General features: G+C 43.7%; 2 long non-coding RNA genes across 3 annotated transcripts; one reads left to right on the top strand and one right to left on the bottom strand.

Moving 5' to 3' along the window:
* Positions 1–5,062: 5,062 nt before the first annotated feature.
* LOC125517401 lies at positions 5,063–5,630 on the top strand. The gene is made up of 3 exons (XR_007287583.1): positions 5,063–5,081; positions 5,184–5,321; positions 5,405–5,630. It is a non-coding gene; the product is annotated as an uncharacterized LOC125517401 (long non-coding RNA).
* A 2,350-nt stretch (positions 5,631–7,980) lies between these two features.
* On the bottom strand, positions 7,981–8,978 carry LOC125516158. Of its 2 annotated transcripts, none has more exons than XR_007287254.1 (2): positions 8,666–8,978; positions 7,981–8,424 (listed from the first exon to the last, which is right to left on the bottom strand). It is a non-coding gene; the product is annotated as an uncharacterized LOC125516158 (long non-coding RNA). The 2 variants fall into 2 exon arrangements; XR_007287253.1 differs by having other exon boundaries at positions 8,716–8,978.
* Positions 8,979–18,146: the final 9,168 nt, after the last annotated feature.

The following is an 18,146-nucleotide window of genomic DNA, read 5'->3' as shown; positions in this document are numbered from 1 at the left end:
ACCCCTCTCTATTCTTAAATCTCATCTTTTCTAAACCCTCAGATGCCTCCGAGACGTGACCCCGGATTTATCTTCCCACCGGAGCTCACCCAGTTGATCCAGTAGCAGAACACATTGATGCAGTTGCTAGTCCAGAATCAGAATCAGGGGAACAACAACAACAACCCACCACCACCACCTGTTGATCACTTAGCCTGTTTTCTTAGGCTGATTCCGCCAGTGTTTCCAGTAGCACCGATCCGATAGTAGCAGATGATTTGCTCCGCAAGACAGCAAGGGAGTTGACCACAACAGGATGCACAGATGCGGAAAAGGTGAAGTTTGCCGCACATTAGCTTGAAGGACCCGCAGCATCATGGTGGGAGAATTTCACCGCCACTTTCCCTATCGACACTGTCACATGGGACCAGTTCCAGCAGGCCTTCCGTACTGCCCATGTTTCAGCAGGAGTTATGGCCATGAAGAAGCGTGAGTTTCGCAACTTGCGCCAAGGAGGACGAACAGTTGGCCAGTATGTGGAGGACTTTAGTAAGCTAGCACGTTATGCTCCAGATGACGTTGCTACGGATGCAGCTAAGCAGGAGAAGTTTCTAGAAGGACTGAATGATGAGTTGAGCATGCAGTTGATGGTAGCAACCTTCAACAACTACCAGGAGTTGGTAGATCGTGCTCTTATGATTGAAGGGAAGTAGAAACACATTGAGAATCGCAAGAGGAAGTATGGACAATGGAAGTACAATTCTGGAGCTCAGTAGAAGCCATGTTTTACCCCTAGACCGGGAGGACATTTCCAGTATACCCATGGAGGAGGTAGCTCGCACAATCATAATGGCACCAAGAATGGTAATGGGAATGGAGGAAGCAACGGCCAGAACCGCACCAACCCATCAACCCCAGCCAAGAGAGACTTGAGCCAAGTCACTTGTTTCAAGTGCCAGAAGACCGGACATTATGCCAATGAATGTCCTGAATCCCAGAATGGAAATGGCAATGGAAGCTCTGGGAAGAAGCCAAACCCTTTCAATAGGGGACAGGTGAACCACGTTAACGTGGAGGAGGTTGAAGAGCAGCCGGATGCAGTAATCGGTAAGTTTTTGGTTAAGTCATTTACTGCACTCGTTCTTTTTGACACTGGTGCATCGCATTCATACATATCAAGGGAATTTGCGGATAAGTATAACTTACCCACCAAAGTTCTTAGAACACCCATGTTAGTAAGCTCACCAGGAGCGGAGTATATGGCTAGTCAGGGATGTTTTCAAGTACCATTGAGTATAGGTAGGCATGTGTTTCCCTCGGATTTGATCATATTGGAATCACAAGGTTTGGATGTAATTCTGGGTATGGATTGCCTAACGATGTATGGAGGAAACATCGATTGCGCCAGTAAGTCAATGCTACTTACTAACCCAGAAGGAAGAAGGATCAAGTATGTATCCCGGCATGTGCCGAGGAGGACTCAAGTGAATTCGTTAACAGGAGTTGTGCAGGCGGAAGTACCAGTAGTGAAGGATTTCCCAGATGTATTTCCAGAAGAGTTGCCAGGCATGCCACCGGAAAGAGATATTGAGTTTTTGATTGAGATTTTGCCAGGCACAGGGCCAATATCTAAGAGACCATATAGGATGCCCGCAAAGGATTTGGTGGAGATTAAGAAGCAGATTAAGGAGTTACTGGATAAAGGTTATATTCGCCCAAGTTTTTCGCCTTGGGGATCGCCAGTACTTCTAGTGGAGAAGAAGGATGGATCGTTAAGTATGGTTGTTGATTATCGAGGATTGAATGACGTAACCATCAAGAACAAGTACTGGCCACTACCGGTGATCAATGATCTGTTTGATCGATTGCAAGGAGCTAAGGTATTTTCCAAGATCGATCTGTGATCAGGGTACCATCAGTTGAAGATTCGAGAACAGGATATACCTAAGACGGCTTTTACCACCAGGTATGGGCTTTACGAGTATACCGTTATGTCATTTGGTCTGACTAACGCCCTGCATATTTTATGAACATGATGAACAAAGTGTTTATGGAGTTTTTGGATAAGTTCGTCGTAGTGTTCATCGATGATATCCTGGTTTACTCGAAGAATGAAGAGGAGCATAAGGAGCATTTGCGTTTGGTACTTGGTAAGCTCAGAGAACATCAGTTATATGCCAAGTTTAGCAAATGTGAGTTTTGGTTGAAGGAAGTTGGATTCCTCGGACACGTTATATCCGGAGAAGGTATAGCAGTAGATCCCACCAAGGTTGACACTGTGACAAATTGGGAAGCACCAACAACAGTTGGAGAGATCCGGAGTTTTCTTGGACTCGTAGGATACTACCGGAGATTTATTGAAAATTTCTCGAAGATTGCGAAGCCTATGACGGAGTTGTTGAAGAAGGATACCAAGTTCATATGGACTGAGGAATGTGAGGCCAGTTTCCAGTAGTTGAAGAAACGTTTGGTTACATCATCTGTGTTGATTTTGCCAGATCAGACCAAGGATTATGAGGTGTATTGTGACGCTTCACGTCGAGGACTTGGAGCAGTGCTTATGCATGAAGGAAGAGTTGTTTCATATGCGTCACGACATCTCAAGCCTCATGAGTTAAATTGTGCCACCCATGATTTGGAATTAGCAGCCGTAGTGCATGCGTTGAAGACTTGGAGACATTTTCTCATTGGAAACCATTGTGAGGTGTACACGGATAACAAGAGTTTGAAGTATATTTTCACACAGAAGGAGTTGAACCTCAGACAAAGGAGATGGTTGGAGCTCACCAAGGATTATGATATGAGATTGCATTATCACCCCGGAAAGGCTAACGTAGTAGCTGGCGCGTTGAGCCGTAAAAGCCATGTCAACACCTTAATGACGGGAGATTTACCAAGAGAGTTAGCCGAGAATCTTTGTGAGCTATGTTTGGAGATAGTTCCGAGAGGCTATGTGGCAGCATTGGAGATTCAGTCTACTTTGATGGATAAGATCAGAGAAGCTCAAAAGACTGACAAGGAGATTGCTTCTATTAAGGAGAAAATAAGCAAAGGAAAAGCTAAAGGATTTCGTGAGGATGAGCACGATACCTTATGGTTTGAAGACCGAGTTTATGTGCCTAATGATTCGGAGATCAGGAAGTTAATTGTGCAAGAGGCCCATGATTCATCATATTTGATTCACCCAGGAAATACCAAGATGTATCTGGATTTGAAGGATATTTTCTGGTGGACCAGAATGAAGAATGATGTTGCGGAGTATGTAGCAGTTTGTGATGTATGTGAGAGAGTAAAGGCAGAGCATCAGAAGCCAGCAGGATTGCTACAGCCATTGCCGATACCCGAATGGAAGTGGGATAAGCTAGGAATGGATTTTATTACAGGATTTCACAGAACTCGTTCAGGCTATGACTCGATTTGGGTTGTAGTCGATCGTTTGACAAAGTTAGCTCATTTCATTCCAGTGAAGACTACGTACACTAGTGCCAAGCTGGCAAAGATATACATGATCAGGATCGTATGTCTGCATAGAGTTCCAAGGAGCATTGTATCAGATAGAGGAACCCAGTTTACCTCAAAGTTCTGGAATCAGTTGCATGAAACTTTGGGTACCAGGTTGGAGTTTAGTACAGCTTTCCATCCGCAGACAGATGGACAGACCAAGAGAGTCAATCAGATTTTGGAGGATATGCTGAGAGCTTGTGCGCTAGATTACGGATCTAGTTGGGACGAGAATTTGCCATACGCAGAGTTCTCTTACAACAACATTTATCAATCCAGTTTGAAGATGGCCCCTTTCGAAGCCTTGTACGGAAGGAGGTGCATGACCCCATTATCGTGGGATGAGGTTGGAGACCACCAGTTGTTTGGACCGGATCTGATTAAGGAGTCTGAACAGAAAGTGAAATTGATTCGTGATAGACTCAAGGTAGCCCAATCCAGGCAGAAGAGCTACGCAGATTCTAAACGCAAGGAGACAGTTTACGAAGTCGGAGACCGAGTTTATCTTCGAGTATCTCCACTTCGAGGAGTTAAGCGTTATGGAGTTAAGGGAAAGTTAGCGCCACGTTTTGTAGGACCATACAAAGTCTTGGAGCGTATGGAAGTAGCCTACAAGTTGGAGTTGCCCGAAGGATTGTCAGGAGTTCACGACGTGTTCCACGTTTCTCAGTTGAAGAAGTGCCATGCGGAGATGGCTGATATACCGCTGAGAGATACAATGCCACTAGAAGCGATTCAATTGGACAGTGATTTGACCTATGAGGAGAAACCAGTCAAGATTCTTGAATATGCTAGCCGAGTCACCCGCAACAAGGTTATAAAGTTTTGTAAAGTTCAGTGGAGCCACCACACGGAGGATGAAGCCACCTGGGAACGAGAGGAAGATCTGTTGAAGGACCACCCTCACCTATTTTCTAGCCAACCCGAATCTCGAGGGCGAGATTCATCTTAAGGGGGGTAGGTTTATAACATCCCAAATTTTCAATTTGGAATGTTATACAATAAATAATCATTGCATATCATATTTTATTTGCATTTGGTTAATCCTAGAAAATTCTACGCAACTTAAGGACCCTCGGAGAGAGTTGGAGATTTCGTTATTTTTATATTTGAGTTTTCTCAAATTTTGAAAATATGATCATTTGATTTTATTTATTTTATCTTCGTTATTTCTATTATCAAAATATGAGAGAGGGAATAAAATGACTTTCCCAAAAGGGAACGTATCCTGTGAAAATGAACTGGTGGTGAAAATCTGAAAAGTTTGCCCGTGGTGCGTTGGATCCATATAATCAACGCATCTAGTGAGAGGTGGGAGGGCTCAGAAGATAACTAATAACACTTTCACACATAACCCCCTACACGTATGAACCAAGACTCAAGTCCTCCATGCCTAGACTTCTGGTCGTCACGCCAAACACATAATGGAGATCCATCCATGCAAAGCGCCGCCATCGACCCTCCTCCTAGACTCCCATGTATGTGTGACGGTGCGGCGCTCATCACCGCCCGTACCTAGCGGCGGCGACATCCCTTCTATGAGTATGGATGCAGCAACTTCCGATAAAGCACCAAATCAATATCCCCGTACCCTTGCAGAGGTATGTGGTACATGTCCCTGATTAATTCTGTTAGTCCTTGGAGAAAACGTGATCAAGATGATGTTTTGATACGTATCCGTACCCGCTGTTGTTGAACTACAGATGGAACCTAGGCTCGGTTGTGAATTTTCATTGCAAACCGATGGTGCCAATAATAGACAACCAGAAATCAATCTCCCTCCAGTCGTCCAGGATAGCTTCAGCACACCCAAGAAAGGAGCTAGCAGCGGGCCTTTTTGTGTGAGCATCTATTTTATCCTCAGTTTTTGTAATATTCCTCTAACGGATATTAATTTCTGATGCACTCCGTCCTATAATTTTAGGGTTCATCATGTACACCGGAATGTGATGAAAATCTAAAGCCGGCTGTAGGCATGACATTCAAGAACATGGAAGCCGTCGAAGAGTTCTACAAGGCTTATGCACACAACGTTGGCTTTTCAGTTCGAATCGGTCAGAAGAGGACTGTAGATAATTTGGTGGTCTGGAGACGATTTTTGTGTGCCAAAGCAGGTTTCAGATCCAAGGCAGAGGAAGAAAAGAAGGTTGTGACCGAAAATAAGCCAAGTAAGCAGAAGAAGACAAAGATTACTAGATGTGGTTGCGAAGCCATGATAACTGTCAAGCTTATGCAGGGTGGCATATACTCAATAGTATATTTTCATGAAGAACACACACATGAATTTGTCACACCTAGCAAACAACATTTAATCAAGTCAAATAGACAAGTTCGTCAGAGGGCCAAGACCACTCTGTTCACATGCCATGCAGCTAGCATTGGCACATCTGGTGCCTTCTGATTGCTTCGTATTGGCGAGGGCGGATTTGAGTTTGTGGGTTGCACAAAAAGAGACTTGCAAAATTATCATCGTAATTTGAGAAGTCCGATGAAGGATTCAGATGCTTAGATGTTCATTGATAATCTCAAGAAAAGGAAGCAAATCAACCCAACATTTTATTTTGATTACATTCTTGATGACAAAAATCGTCTAACTCATGTGTTCTGGGCAGATGCTACTTGTAGAAAGAACTATGCTATAGCAGGAGACATGGTGTCTTTTGACTCTACATATAGAACCAACTAGTATAATATGATATTTTGCCCTTTCACAGGGATAAACCACCATACGGGGTCTGTGTTCTATGATGCTGCCTTGATCGTCAATGAGAAGATACCATCATACAAATGGGTGTTCCAAACGTTCTTGAAAGCAATGGATGGAGTAGCACCCAGACTTATAGTAACTGATGAAGATGCTAGCATGAAGGCCGCCATCGAAGAGGTTTTGCCGACAACCATCCATTGGTTATGCATGTGGCACATAATGAAAAAACTTCCAGAAAAGGTCGGTCCTTCTTTGAGAGAAGATGAAGATTTCTATAAGGTCGTGAATGCGTGTGTATGGGGCTCTGAAAATCCAACTGAATTTGAGGCAAATTGGTCTTCTATGATTTCTAAATTTGCTTTGGAGAACAATGAGTGGTTTTCTCATAGATATGAAATCCGTGAGTCATGGATACCGGCGTACTTCAGGGGTGTATTCATGGCTGAGATTTTGGGAACCACTTCACGATCAGAGAGTGCTAACTCATTTTTCAACCATTTTATTGGTTACAAGCATGCTTTGGTGGAGTTTTGGATTAGGATTGGTACAGCCATAGAAGAACAATGTCAGAATGAACTTAAGGCTGACCATGAATGTTTTGATTCGATGCCTGAATTGGTAACATCATGGGGCATTGAGAAGCATGCAAGTCTATACTTCACCCATGAAGTCTTCCGAGCTTTTCAAAAGGAGGTACTTGCAGCTAGAGATCATTGCTTGATTGAAAGCATCTCACAGGATGGTGATGTCAAAACCACGGTTATAGGTGGTAATTATGGCAAGACTAGAGAAGTACAATTCAACACATCATCCACAAGTGCTCACTGCTCCTGCATGTTGTTTGAGACACGTGGAATTCCATGTTGACATATCATCTTGGTTTTGAGAGGTGCCAAGCTGAATGAGCTCCCTAGCCATTTTATTTTGGATAGATGGAAAAAAAATAGTTAACATGAGGGCTTTATATGATAGCAGTGGCATCTTGCTTGACGAGAACGCGAGCAGTTCTTCAGACTTGGCAAAGCGCAAAATGGTTTCTGAGATACACGACACATTAGACGACACGATCAGGTTGGTTGAACATTCTCCTGAAGAATTGGAAGCATTGAGAAATGTTCTCCGTGACTTCAAAAGAGATTTGTCACAAAGAGTTGATGTCAATCATCCTAGCAGACAAGAAGAATTTGAGGCGCATATTGGTTGTAGTATGCCTACTCAAATTGACATTCATCCACCAACTGACGTTCGTACGAAGGGGAGATGCAAAAGAATTAGGGGTCACTCAGATAAGGGGGCACAACAAAATAAGGATGTTGGGAGCCAGAAGAAGAAGCCTCGCATGTGCGGGAAGTGTAAGGAGGTCGGTTTCCATGACAAACGCACGTGTCCCAACTAAATATGTCAACCTGCGGTTTCTTTTGCTTGGTTCTGCACAACCTGATGATTTTCTTTTCATGGAATACAAGATTTTCTTTTAAAAATTTCTTTTTATTTTCTCAAATTGAAATCCAGTAAGATGTACTGGTTCTGTACCATGAATTATGTGTTCTTCTTCCTCTTTTCGTTGATCAAGTGACTGCAGAAGTACTCCAGAAAGAAGTAACTCCAGTTCTATTTGGTGTTTATGCAACATGTTAGAATTAAAATTTCCATCATTCTGTCCCAACATTAACTAGGTAAGGACGGCCAGTTCCCAGTTTTTGCAACATAGCTAGTTTCCTGGTATTATCATCACAGATTCACAATTACAAACCATTTACTATGGAAACAGAGTTGATATGAGGAAAGGGCACTGGTCATTGTTGTGGATATCTTCCCAGATAAAATTTCTTACATTTCTCAGTATAATTCTGAAAAATGTGCACTGTATAACATCAATCGTTCCAATGACAATCTAAAGTCTAACTGAACATCCATGCCACCCGATGTATTCATGTATGCCACCTACACAACAGACTGGAACATGCAAGCGAGAAATGTGTCGAGGCTAAAAGGCAACGACAAATCTAATGATCAAACATGGTTTGGAGCAATCGCTGTGGCAGTTGCCTACAACCTTTAAAGGTCTGTTTTTGTCATTCTGGCTTGGTGATTGCAAGGTTTAACTTGTCCGTAACACCTGAACTTTCCCCAAGGCCTTATGCCCATCATCAACAGCGAGCTTCGTTTGGATGTTCCAGCACCACGTTGGACTATGTAACTTCAAATCATCGGGCTGATGGAAACAATTATAAGACCTGCAGGAAATTATGAATGCATTAGCATCAAGGTGAGTGTTAAGAGGACAAAAGAACCAACAGAAGCACAGTAAATCACATTGCACAGAACTGCTTTCCGATGGGGCGATGGTTATTATTGATAAAGGAAATCATCCATATAAACAAGCAATATTCAGCCATATATTTAGTCTTTTTCAGTAAATTTAGACTCAACATAACAAAAATTTCACAATTATGTCAAGTACAAAGCCAACTGTACCAAGCACAAATGCGCACAACATTGGGCAGAGTTGCTACAGCTGCACATACGGGATGCATCTTCTCTGCATCAGGCCCCCGGTTGGGCATCCGCGTCCACCTTCTCAAAGGGAGCATCAGGGAGCATTATGGCTGGTTGCGCGAGACGAAGACGGCCTTGCCTCCGCATCCGGCACCGGATCGGGGCATCGAGCATCCTCGTCCAATGTCGCCGCCTGGAAAGGAAGTGGCAGAGCACTACTGCGGCTGCCCGTAAGGTGGAAAGGAATGCTTGGCCGCGCGTGAAATGCTGGCCACAGGAGCGGGGTGAGCCAGCGCCGGCGGAGGATACGAACGAACGAACGGGGGAAGGCTTTGAGGAATTTTAGTCAGACTTTTTGGATAAATGGGGGGTTATGTGTGAAAGTGTTATTAGTTATCTTCTGAGCCCTCCCACCTCTCACTAGATGCGTTGATTATGGATCCAACGCACCACGGGCAAACTTTTCAGATTTTCACCACCAGTTCATTTTCACAGGATACGTTCCCTTCCCAAAATAAAGAAATATTGAGGATTTAATAAAAAAATCAAATAAGATTTTATTTTGGTTCTATTTGCTATTTTATTTGAATTTAGGAAAAATGCGCATTTTTCAAAATTACATTTAGGCCCCAAATAAATGTTCATCCTGTGCCGCTTGATTTTAGAAGCCGGGAAAAATTTATTTTGGGATTTTTGGAGCCCGTTTAGTATTACTTTTGTTTTTTTCTGAGCGTAATTATTTTTAAAAAAAAGTCCGAACGGACTTTGGGCCGTAACCGGCCGGGACTCCGCCTGGCCGGGGCTTTATATAGCCGCCGCCCCAGCCCCAGCCCAGCCGTGCCGTCCTGCCCGCAAACCCTAGCCGTCGCTGCCGCCTGCCGCCGGAGTTCGCCGCCGACGAGGTCGAGCCGCCCTAGTTTGTTTAAAAAACCGTTAGGTTTTCACTGGTTTTTTTTTCGGTTTTTGTAGATTCGTTTTTTAGATAGATCAGTTTTTTTCTCGGTTTAGTTAATTAGCGAGCGTTCGCTCGTTCATTCGTTTTAAAGAACGCGTTCACCGTTTAGAATCAGATAACGAACGTTCGTTCGTTAATCTGTTCGTCATTTTTCGTTTTCCCGAATTAAATCCGCGATTTTTCTGATCGCGATTTCTGATCCGATCTTCGTTCTAGTATAACTTTTCTCTCGTTTATCGGAATCAGGCGATTCAAGCGCCTGGGGTTTTGTCTCGAAACCCTCTTTCCGTTTAACCAACTCAAACAAGTTTTTGCCTCTGTAAAAATTGCCCTAGATCCAGAATAGTAAAGGAAGCCTGTTTCTTTTGCCGTTTGTCTTTCGTTGCTTCGTTCGATTTGCTTCTTTTTGTCAACCGGAGTTCTTAAGTTGAACTTTCTGGTTAGATCTCTTATTTGACTTTTACCTGTGCATTAGTTGAGTACTTATTATACGCTTGTTTGTTTGCGATAGAGTACCCGGAGTGCGCCGCTTGCTACTTCGAATCGCTAGGTTTCACTGATCATCAGCAAGGCAAGTAACACTTTGATCATATTTCCTATTACCCAGTTTTTATTGCATTAGATGGACCCTCACACATTGCATGATTAGGATCTAGTTAAATTGTGTTTTTGGGAAGTAGATGATGTAGTACCCATTACCTGGCTTATTATCAAACCTTTGGGAGCTACTTCTACATTTGCTTATTATGCCATGCTATGCTAGTAGACGTGGATTGGGTGAGTGTATCCATGACAGATGTGAGATTGTTAAATTAATGGTTTATCTAAGGTGGCAACTTAAATACACATCTGGGTGGATTGAGGCACCTGGGTATTCTAGCGATTGCCTGTTTTCTTTTGGACCGCCACCCAGACTCAAAGGGATCATGAGATTATTCATACTCGAAACTTCCGTGTGCAGCCACAAGCTACTATGGGCTCTAGCATAGTTTATTAAGTTGTGCGAACTCTTACAGTGGTAGACTAGCAGATGTAGGGGAAAGTAGGTGTAACGGTCTACCCGATCGTAAGGTGCTAGCGCTTCTGAAAGACTATGTCTCGGTCATCCGTTTCTCAAAACGCCATGTAGTGCAAGAATCCCAACGGAGGAGATCGAGTCTTGTGGGGAAAAGTGCGCAAACATCTGCAAAGTGTATAAACTAATCATGGTTAGTCGTGTCCCCGGTTATGGACATCTTGAGTATCTAGTACTTGGATTATCATGTGAATCTCATCATGTTACTCTTAAATTAATATTGTTAGTTTTTTAAGGTTAATGCTTAATTAGGATTGAGAGGGTGTCTACACTCTCAATGTTTAACAACCACCATGATAGTTAAATAAAATTTATTCCTTTGCAGTAGGGAAAAATTGTCTTTACGCAAAACTGTAACCATAGAGCTTTCCACCAGCCAAATATGCATGTAGTATAGTCTTATTCCTTCATTACTCTCTATGTGTTACATTGCCAGCATATTCCATGCGCTGACCCGTTTCGGGCTGCAACGTTCATGTTGCAGACTTTTCAGACGATGAGTAAGGTGCTTTTAGGTCGTGGTTCTATACTCAGTGATGCCGTTGGAGTTGATGGACTCACTTATCTTCCAAGCCTTCCGCTGTTATCGTTATTAGATGGTCTTAAGACATATTTATTGTAATAAGTTCTCTTTTGAGACACTCGATGTAATAAGTGTGTGATTGCTACTCTTTTATAAATCCTTCAAGTACTGTGTGGTGTCAGCATTACTAATCTAGGGATGACACCTAAGCACAGAGATTGGACCGTTTGAGGTCTAGTCGCTACAAGATGGTATCAGAGCACACGCTGACTGTAGGACACGACCATTAAGCTAAAGCCCTAGATCACTACTCACTCTCTTCTCATTCTGACCTCTCATCTTTTCTACTCTTTTAGGATGGCTGATGCAAGGAACAAGTTCACGCAACCGGATGAAGATACACCCTTTGGACGTCACTTGATGGAAGTCACTAGATATCTGAACATAGGAGTACCAAGCTTCACCGGGACTTACAACGCCACTTTACCTGAAGAAGAGCGTTGGATGATTCAAGTTCAAGTTCCTGGAAGGACGTTCATGCCAGTCACTGAGCCCATAGAATTTTCCTTTGATGCACCAACCTGGAGTCTAGGAAAGAGCATGGCCACTCACATCGCCATGGGACGCATTGGAGAAGTTTACCGCAATGATCTCAAGGATACTATCTACCAGATTTGTGGGCGCCGGGATGAGCACTGGGAGATGATCAGCACTAGGAAGGATAGATCAATTGCAGCTTTTATCCAGGAGTTAAACCAGCACATTCGACGTCAGGAGAACCAGATGTGCGCCGACATGATAGATCTGAAGAAGGCGAGGACAAGAATCAAGGAAGTGGAGGAAGAACTCAAGGCTACACGTGAAGATTATGAAGAGGAAATCGAAGTATTAGTGGATAAGAATGACGATTTGATCAAGAAGATTGGAATATTTAAGGGAGGCCCTACACCAGTAGAAGAAGACGAAGAACCCAAGGAGATTCGCCCGAAAGACTACATCATCATCGACGACACCGACTCAGATCCAGATGATAGCAATGATGACTATGTTGATGAAGCTGGAGCAGATATCATGGAGTCTGCAACCGAAGAATATTTCTAGTAGACCACCCCATCAGTAGTAGTAGTCCACCATGTAAATATAGTAGTCCGAGCACTTTTATGATAGTTAGATCGATTGTATGCCCTTGTTTGATTTTGCCTCATGTGCATATGGGTAGTGTTTTCTCTCTAGACCCCTCTCTATTCTTAAATCTCATCTTTTCTAAACCCTCAGATGCCTCCGAGACGTGACCCCGGATTTATCTTCCCACCGGAGCTCACCCAGTTGATCCAGTAGCAGAACACATTGATGCAGTTGCTAGTCCAGAATCAGAATCAGGGGAACAACAACAACAACCCACCACCACCACCTGTTGATCACTTAGCCTGTTTTCTTAGGCTGATTCCGCCAGTGTTTCCAGTAGCACCGATCCGATAGTAGCAGATGATTTGCTCCGCAAGACAGCAAGGGAGTTGACCACAACAGGATGCACAGATGCGGAAAAGGTGAAGTTTGCCGCACATTAGCTTGAAGGACCCGCAGCATCATGGTGGGAGAATTTCACCGCCACTTTCCCTATCGACACTGTCACATGGGACCAGTTCCAGCAGGCCTTCCGTACTGCCCATGTTTCAGCAGGAGTTATGGCCATGAAGAAGCGTGAGTTTCGCAACTTGCGCCAAGGAGGACGAACAGTTGGCCAGTATGTGGAGGACTTTAGTAAGCTAGCACGTTATGCTCCAGATGACGTTGCTACGGATGCAGCTAAGCAGGAGAAGTTTCTAGAAGGACTGAATGATGAGTTGAGCATGCAGTTGATGGTAGCAACCTTCAACAACTACCAGGAGTTGGTAGATCGTGCTCTTATGATTGAAGGGAAGTAGAAACACATTGAGAATCGCAAGAGGAAGTATGGACAATGGAAGTACAATTCTGGAGCTCAGTAGAAGCCATGTTTTACCCCTAGACCGGGAGGACATTTCCAGTATACCCATGGAGGAGGTAGCTCGCACAATCATAATGGCACCAAGAATGGTAATGGGAATGGAGGAAGCAACGGCCAGAACCGCACCAACCCATCAACCCCAGCCAAGAGAGACTTGAGCCAAGTCACTTGTTTCAAGTGCCAGAAGACCGGACATTATGCCAATGAATGTCCTGAATCCCAGAATGGAAATGGCAATGGAAGCTCTGGGAAGAAGCCAAACCCTTTCAATAGGGGACAGGTGAACCACGTTAACGTGGAGGAGGTTGAAGAGCAGCCGGATGCAGTAATCGGTAAGTTTTTGGTTAAGTCATTTACTGCACTCGTTCTTTTTGACACTGGTGCATCGCATTCATACATATCAAGGGAATTTGCGGATAAGTATAACTTACCCACCAAAGTTCTTAGAACACCCATGTTAGTAAGCTCACCAGGAGCGGAGTATATGGCTAGTCAGGGATGTTTTCAAGTACCATTGAGTATAGGTAGGCATGTGTTTCCCTCGGATTTGATCATATTGGAATCACAAGGTTTGGATGTAATTCTGGGTATGGATTGCCTAACGATGTATGGAGGAAACATCGATTGCGCCAGTAAGTCAATGCTACTTACTAACCCAGAAGGAAGAAGGATCAAGTATGTATCCCGGCATGTGCCGAGGAGGACTCAAGTGAATTCGTTAACAGGAGTTGTGCAGGCGGAAGTACCAGTAGTGAAGGATTTCCCAGATGTATTTCCAGAAGAGTTGCCAGGCATGCCACCGGAAAGAGATATTGAGTTTTTGATTGAGATTTTGCCAGGCACAGGGCCAATATCTAAGAGACCATATAGGATGCCCGCAAAGGATTTGGTGGAGATTAAGAAGCAGATTAAGGAGTTACTGGATAAAGGTTATATTCGCCCAAGTTCTTCGCCTTGGGGATCGCCAGTACTTCTAGTGGAGAAGAAGGATGGATCGTTAAGGATGGTTGTTGATTATCGAGGATTGAATGACGTAACCATCAAGAACAAGTACTGGCCACTACCGGTGATCAATGATCTGTTTGATCGATTGCAAGGAGCTAAGGTATTTTCCAAGATCGATCTGTGATCAGGGTACCATCAGTTGAAGATTCGAGAACAGGATATACCTAAGACGGCTTTTACCACCAGGTATGGGCTGTACGAGTATACCGTTATGTCATTTGGTCTGACTAACGCCCTGCATATTTTATGAACATGATGAACAAAGTGTTTATGGAGTTTTTGGATAAGTTCGTTGTAGTGTTCATCGATGATATCCTGGTTTACTCGAAGAATGAAGAGGAGCATAAGGAGCATTTGCGTTTGGTACTTGGTAAGCTCAGAGAACATCAGTTATATGCCAAGTTTAGCAAATGTGAGTTTTGGTTGAAGGAAGTTGGATTCCTCGGACACGTTATATCCGGAGAAGGTATAGCAGTAGATCCCACCAAGGTTGACACTGTGAGAAATTGGGAAGCACCAACAACAGTTGGAGAGATCCGGAGTTTTCTTGGACTCGTAGGATACTACCGGAGATTTATTGAAAATTTCTCGAAGATTGTGAAGCCTATGACGGAGTTGTTGAAGAAGGATACCAAGTTCATATGGACTGAGGAATGTGAGGCCAGTTTCCAGTAGTTGAAGAAACGTTTGGTTACATCACCTGTGTTGATTTTGCCATATCAGACCAAGGATTATGAGGTGTATTGTGAGATTAGGATCTAGTTAAATTGTGTTTTTGGGAAGTAGATGATGTAGTACCCATTACCTGGCTTATTATCAAACCTTTGGGAGCTACTTCTACATTTGCTTATTATGCCATGCTATGCTAGTAGACGTGGATTGGGTGAGTGTATCCATGACAGATGTGAGATTGTTAAATTAATGGTTTATCTAAGGTGGCAACTTAAATACACATCTGGGTGGATTGAGGCACCTGGGTATTCCAGCGATTGCCTGTTTTCTTTTGGACCGCCACCCAGACTCAAAGGGATCATGAGATTATTCATACTCGAAACTTCCGTGTGCAGCCACAAGCTACTATGGGCTCTAGCATAGTTTATTAAGTTGTGCGAACTCTTACAGTGGTAGACTAGCAGATGTAGGGGAAAGTAGGTGTAACGGTCTACCCGATCGTAAGGTGCTAGCGCTTCTGAAAGACTATGTCTCGGTCATCCGTTTCTCAAATGCCATGTAGTGCAAGAATCCCAACGGAGGAGATCGAGTCTTGTGGGGAAAAGTGCGCAAACATCTGCAAAGTGTATAAACTAATCATGGTTAGTCGTGTCCCCGGTTATGGACATCTTGAGTATCTAGTACTTGGATTATCATGTGAATCTCATCATGTTACTCTTAAATTAATATTGTTAGTTTTTTAAGGTTAATGCTTAATTAGGATTGAGAGGGTGTCTACACTCTCAATGTTTAACAACCACCATGATAGTTAAATAAAATTTATTCCTTTGCAGTAGGGAAAAATTGTCTTTACGCAAAACTGTAACCATAGAGCTTTCCACCAGCCAAATATGCATGTAGTATAGTCTTATTCCTTCATTACTCTCTATGTGTTACATTGCCAGCATATTCCATGCGCTGACCCGTTTCGGGCTGCAACGTTCATGTTGCAGACTTTTCAGACGATGAGTAAGGTGCTTTTAGGTCGTGGTTCTATACTCAGTGATGCCGTTGGAGTTGATGGACTCACTTATCTTCCAAGCCTTCCGCTGTTATCGTTATTAGATGGTCTTAAGACATATTTATTGTAATAAGTTCTCTTTTGAGACACTCGATGTAATAAGTGTGTGATTGCTACTCTTTTATAAATCCTTCAAGTACTGTGTGGTGTCAGCATTACTAATCTAGGGATGACACCTAAGCACAGAGATTGGACCGTTTGAGGTCTAGTCGCTACAAGATGGTATCAGAGCACACGCTGACTGTAGGACACGACCATTAAGCTAAAGCCCTAGATCACTACTCACTCTCTTCTCATTCTGACCTCTCATCTTTTCTACTCTTTTAGGATGGCTAATGCAAGGAACAAGTTCACGCAACCGGATGAAGATACACCCTTTGGACGTCACTTGATGGAAGTCACTAGATATCTGAACATAGGAGTACCAAGCTTCACCGGGACTTACAACGCCACTTTACCTGAAGAAGAGCGTTGGATGATTCAAGTTCAAGTTCCTGGAAGGACGTTCATGCCAGTCACTGAGCCCATAGAATTTTCCTTTGATGCACCAACCTGGAGTCTAGGAAAGAGCATGGCCACTCACATCGCCATGGGACGCATTGGAGAAGTTTACCGCAATGATCTCAAGGATACTATCTACCAGATTTGTGGGCGCCGGGATGAGCACTGGGAGATGATCAGCACTAGGAAGGATAGATCAATTGCAGCTTTTATCCAGGAGTTAAACCAGCACATTCGACGTCAGGAGAACCAGATGTGCGCCGACATGATAGATCTGAAGAAGGTGAGGACAAGAATCAAGGAAGTGGAGGAAGAACTCAAGGCTACACGTGAAGATTATGAAGAGGAAATCGAAGTATTAGTGGATAAGAATGACGATTTGATCAAGAAGATTGGAATATTTAAGGGAGGCCCTACACCAGTAGAAGAAGACGAAGAATCCAAGGAGATTCGCCCGAAAGACTACATCATCATCGACGACACCGACTAAGATCCAGATGATAGCAATGATGACTATGTTGATGAAGCTGGAGCAGATATCATGGAGTCTGCAACCGAAGAATATTTCTAGTAGACCACCCCATCAGTAGTAGTAGTCCACCATGTAAATATAGTAGTCCGAGCACTTTTATGATAGTTAGATCGATTGTATGCCCTTGTTTGATTTTGCCTCATGTGCATATGGGTAGTGTTTTCTCTCTAGACCCCTCTCTATTCTTAAATCTCATCTTTTCTAAACCCTCAGATGCCTCCGAGACGTGACCCCGGATTTATCTTCCCACCGGAGCTCACCCAGTTGATCCAGTAGCAGAACACATTGATGCAGTTGCTAGTCCAGAATCAGAATCAGGGGAACAACAACAACAACCCACCACCACCACCTGTTGATCACTTAGCCTATTTTCTTAGGCTGAATCCGCCAGTGTTTCCAGTAGCACCGATCCGATAGTAGCAGATGATTTGCTCCGCAAGACAGCAAGGGAGTTGACCACAACAGGATGCACAGATGCGGAAAAGGTGAAGTTTGCCGCACATTAGCTTGAAGGACCCGCAGCATCATGGTGGGAGAATTTCACCGCCACTTTCCCTATCGACACTGTCACATGGGACCAGTTCCAGCAGGCCTTCCATACTGGCCATGTTTCAGCAGGAGCTATGGCCATGAAGAAGCATGAGTTTCGCAACTTGCGCCAAGGAGGACGAACAGTTGGCCAGTATGTGGAGGACTTAAGTAAGCTAGCACGTTATGCTCCAGATGACGTTGCTACGGATGCAGCTAAGCAGGAGAAGTTTCTAGAAGGACTGAATGATGAGTTGAGCATGCAGTTGATGGTAGCAACCTTCAAAAACTACCAGGAGTTGGTAGATCGTGCTCTTATGATTGAAGGGAAGTAGAAACACATTGAGAATCGCAAGAGGAAGTATGGACAATGGAAGTACAATTCTGGAGCTCAGTAGAAGCCATGTTTTACCCCTAGACCGGGAGGACATTTCCAGTATACCCATGGAGGAGGTAGCTCGCACAATCATAATGGCACCAAGAATGGTAATGGGAATGGAGGAAGCAACGGCCAGAACCGCACCAACCCATCAACCCCAGCCAAGAGAGACTTGAGCCAAGTCACTTGTTTCAAGTGCCAGAAGACCGGACATTATGCCAATGAATGTCCTGAATCCCAGAA

This window comes from Triticum urartu, chromosome 6 (genome assembly GCF_003073215.2).
Source record: "Triticum urartu cultivar G1812 chromosome 6, Tu2.1, whole genome shotgun sequence".
Lineage (NCBI taxonomy): Eukaryota > Viridiplantae > Streptophyta > Magnoliopsida > Poales > Poaceae > Triticum > Triticum urartu.
Note: the sequence above shows the minus strand (reverse complement) of the source record. Positions and strands in the feature narration are given on the sequence as shown.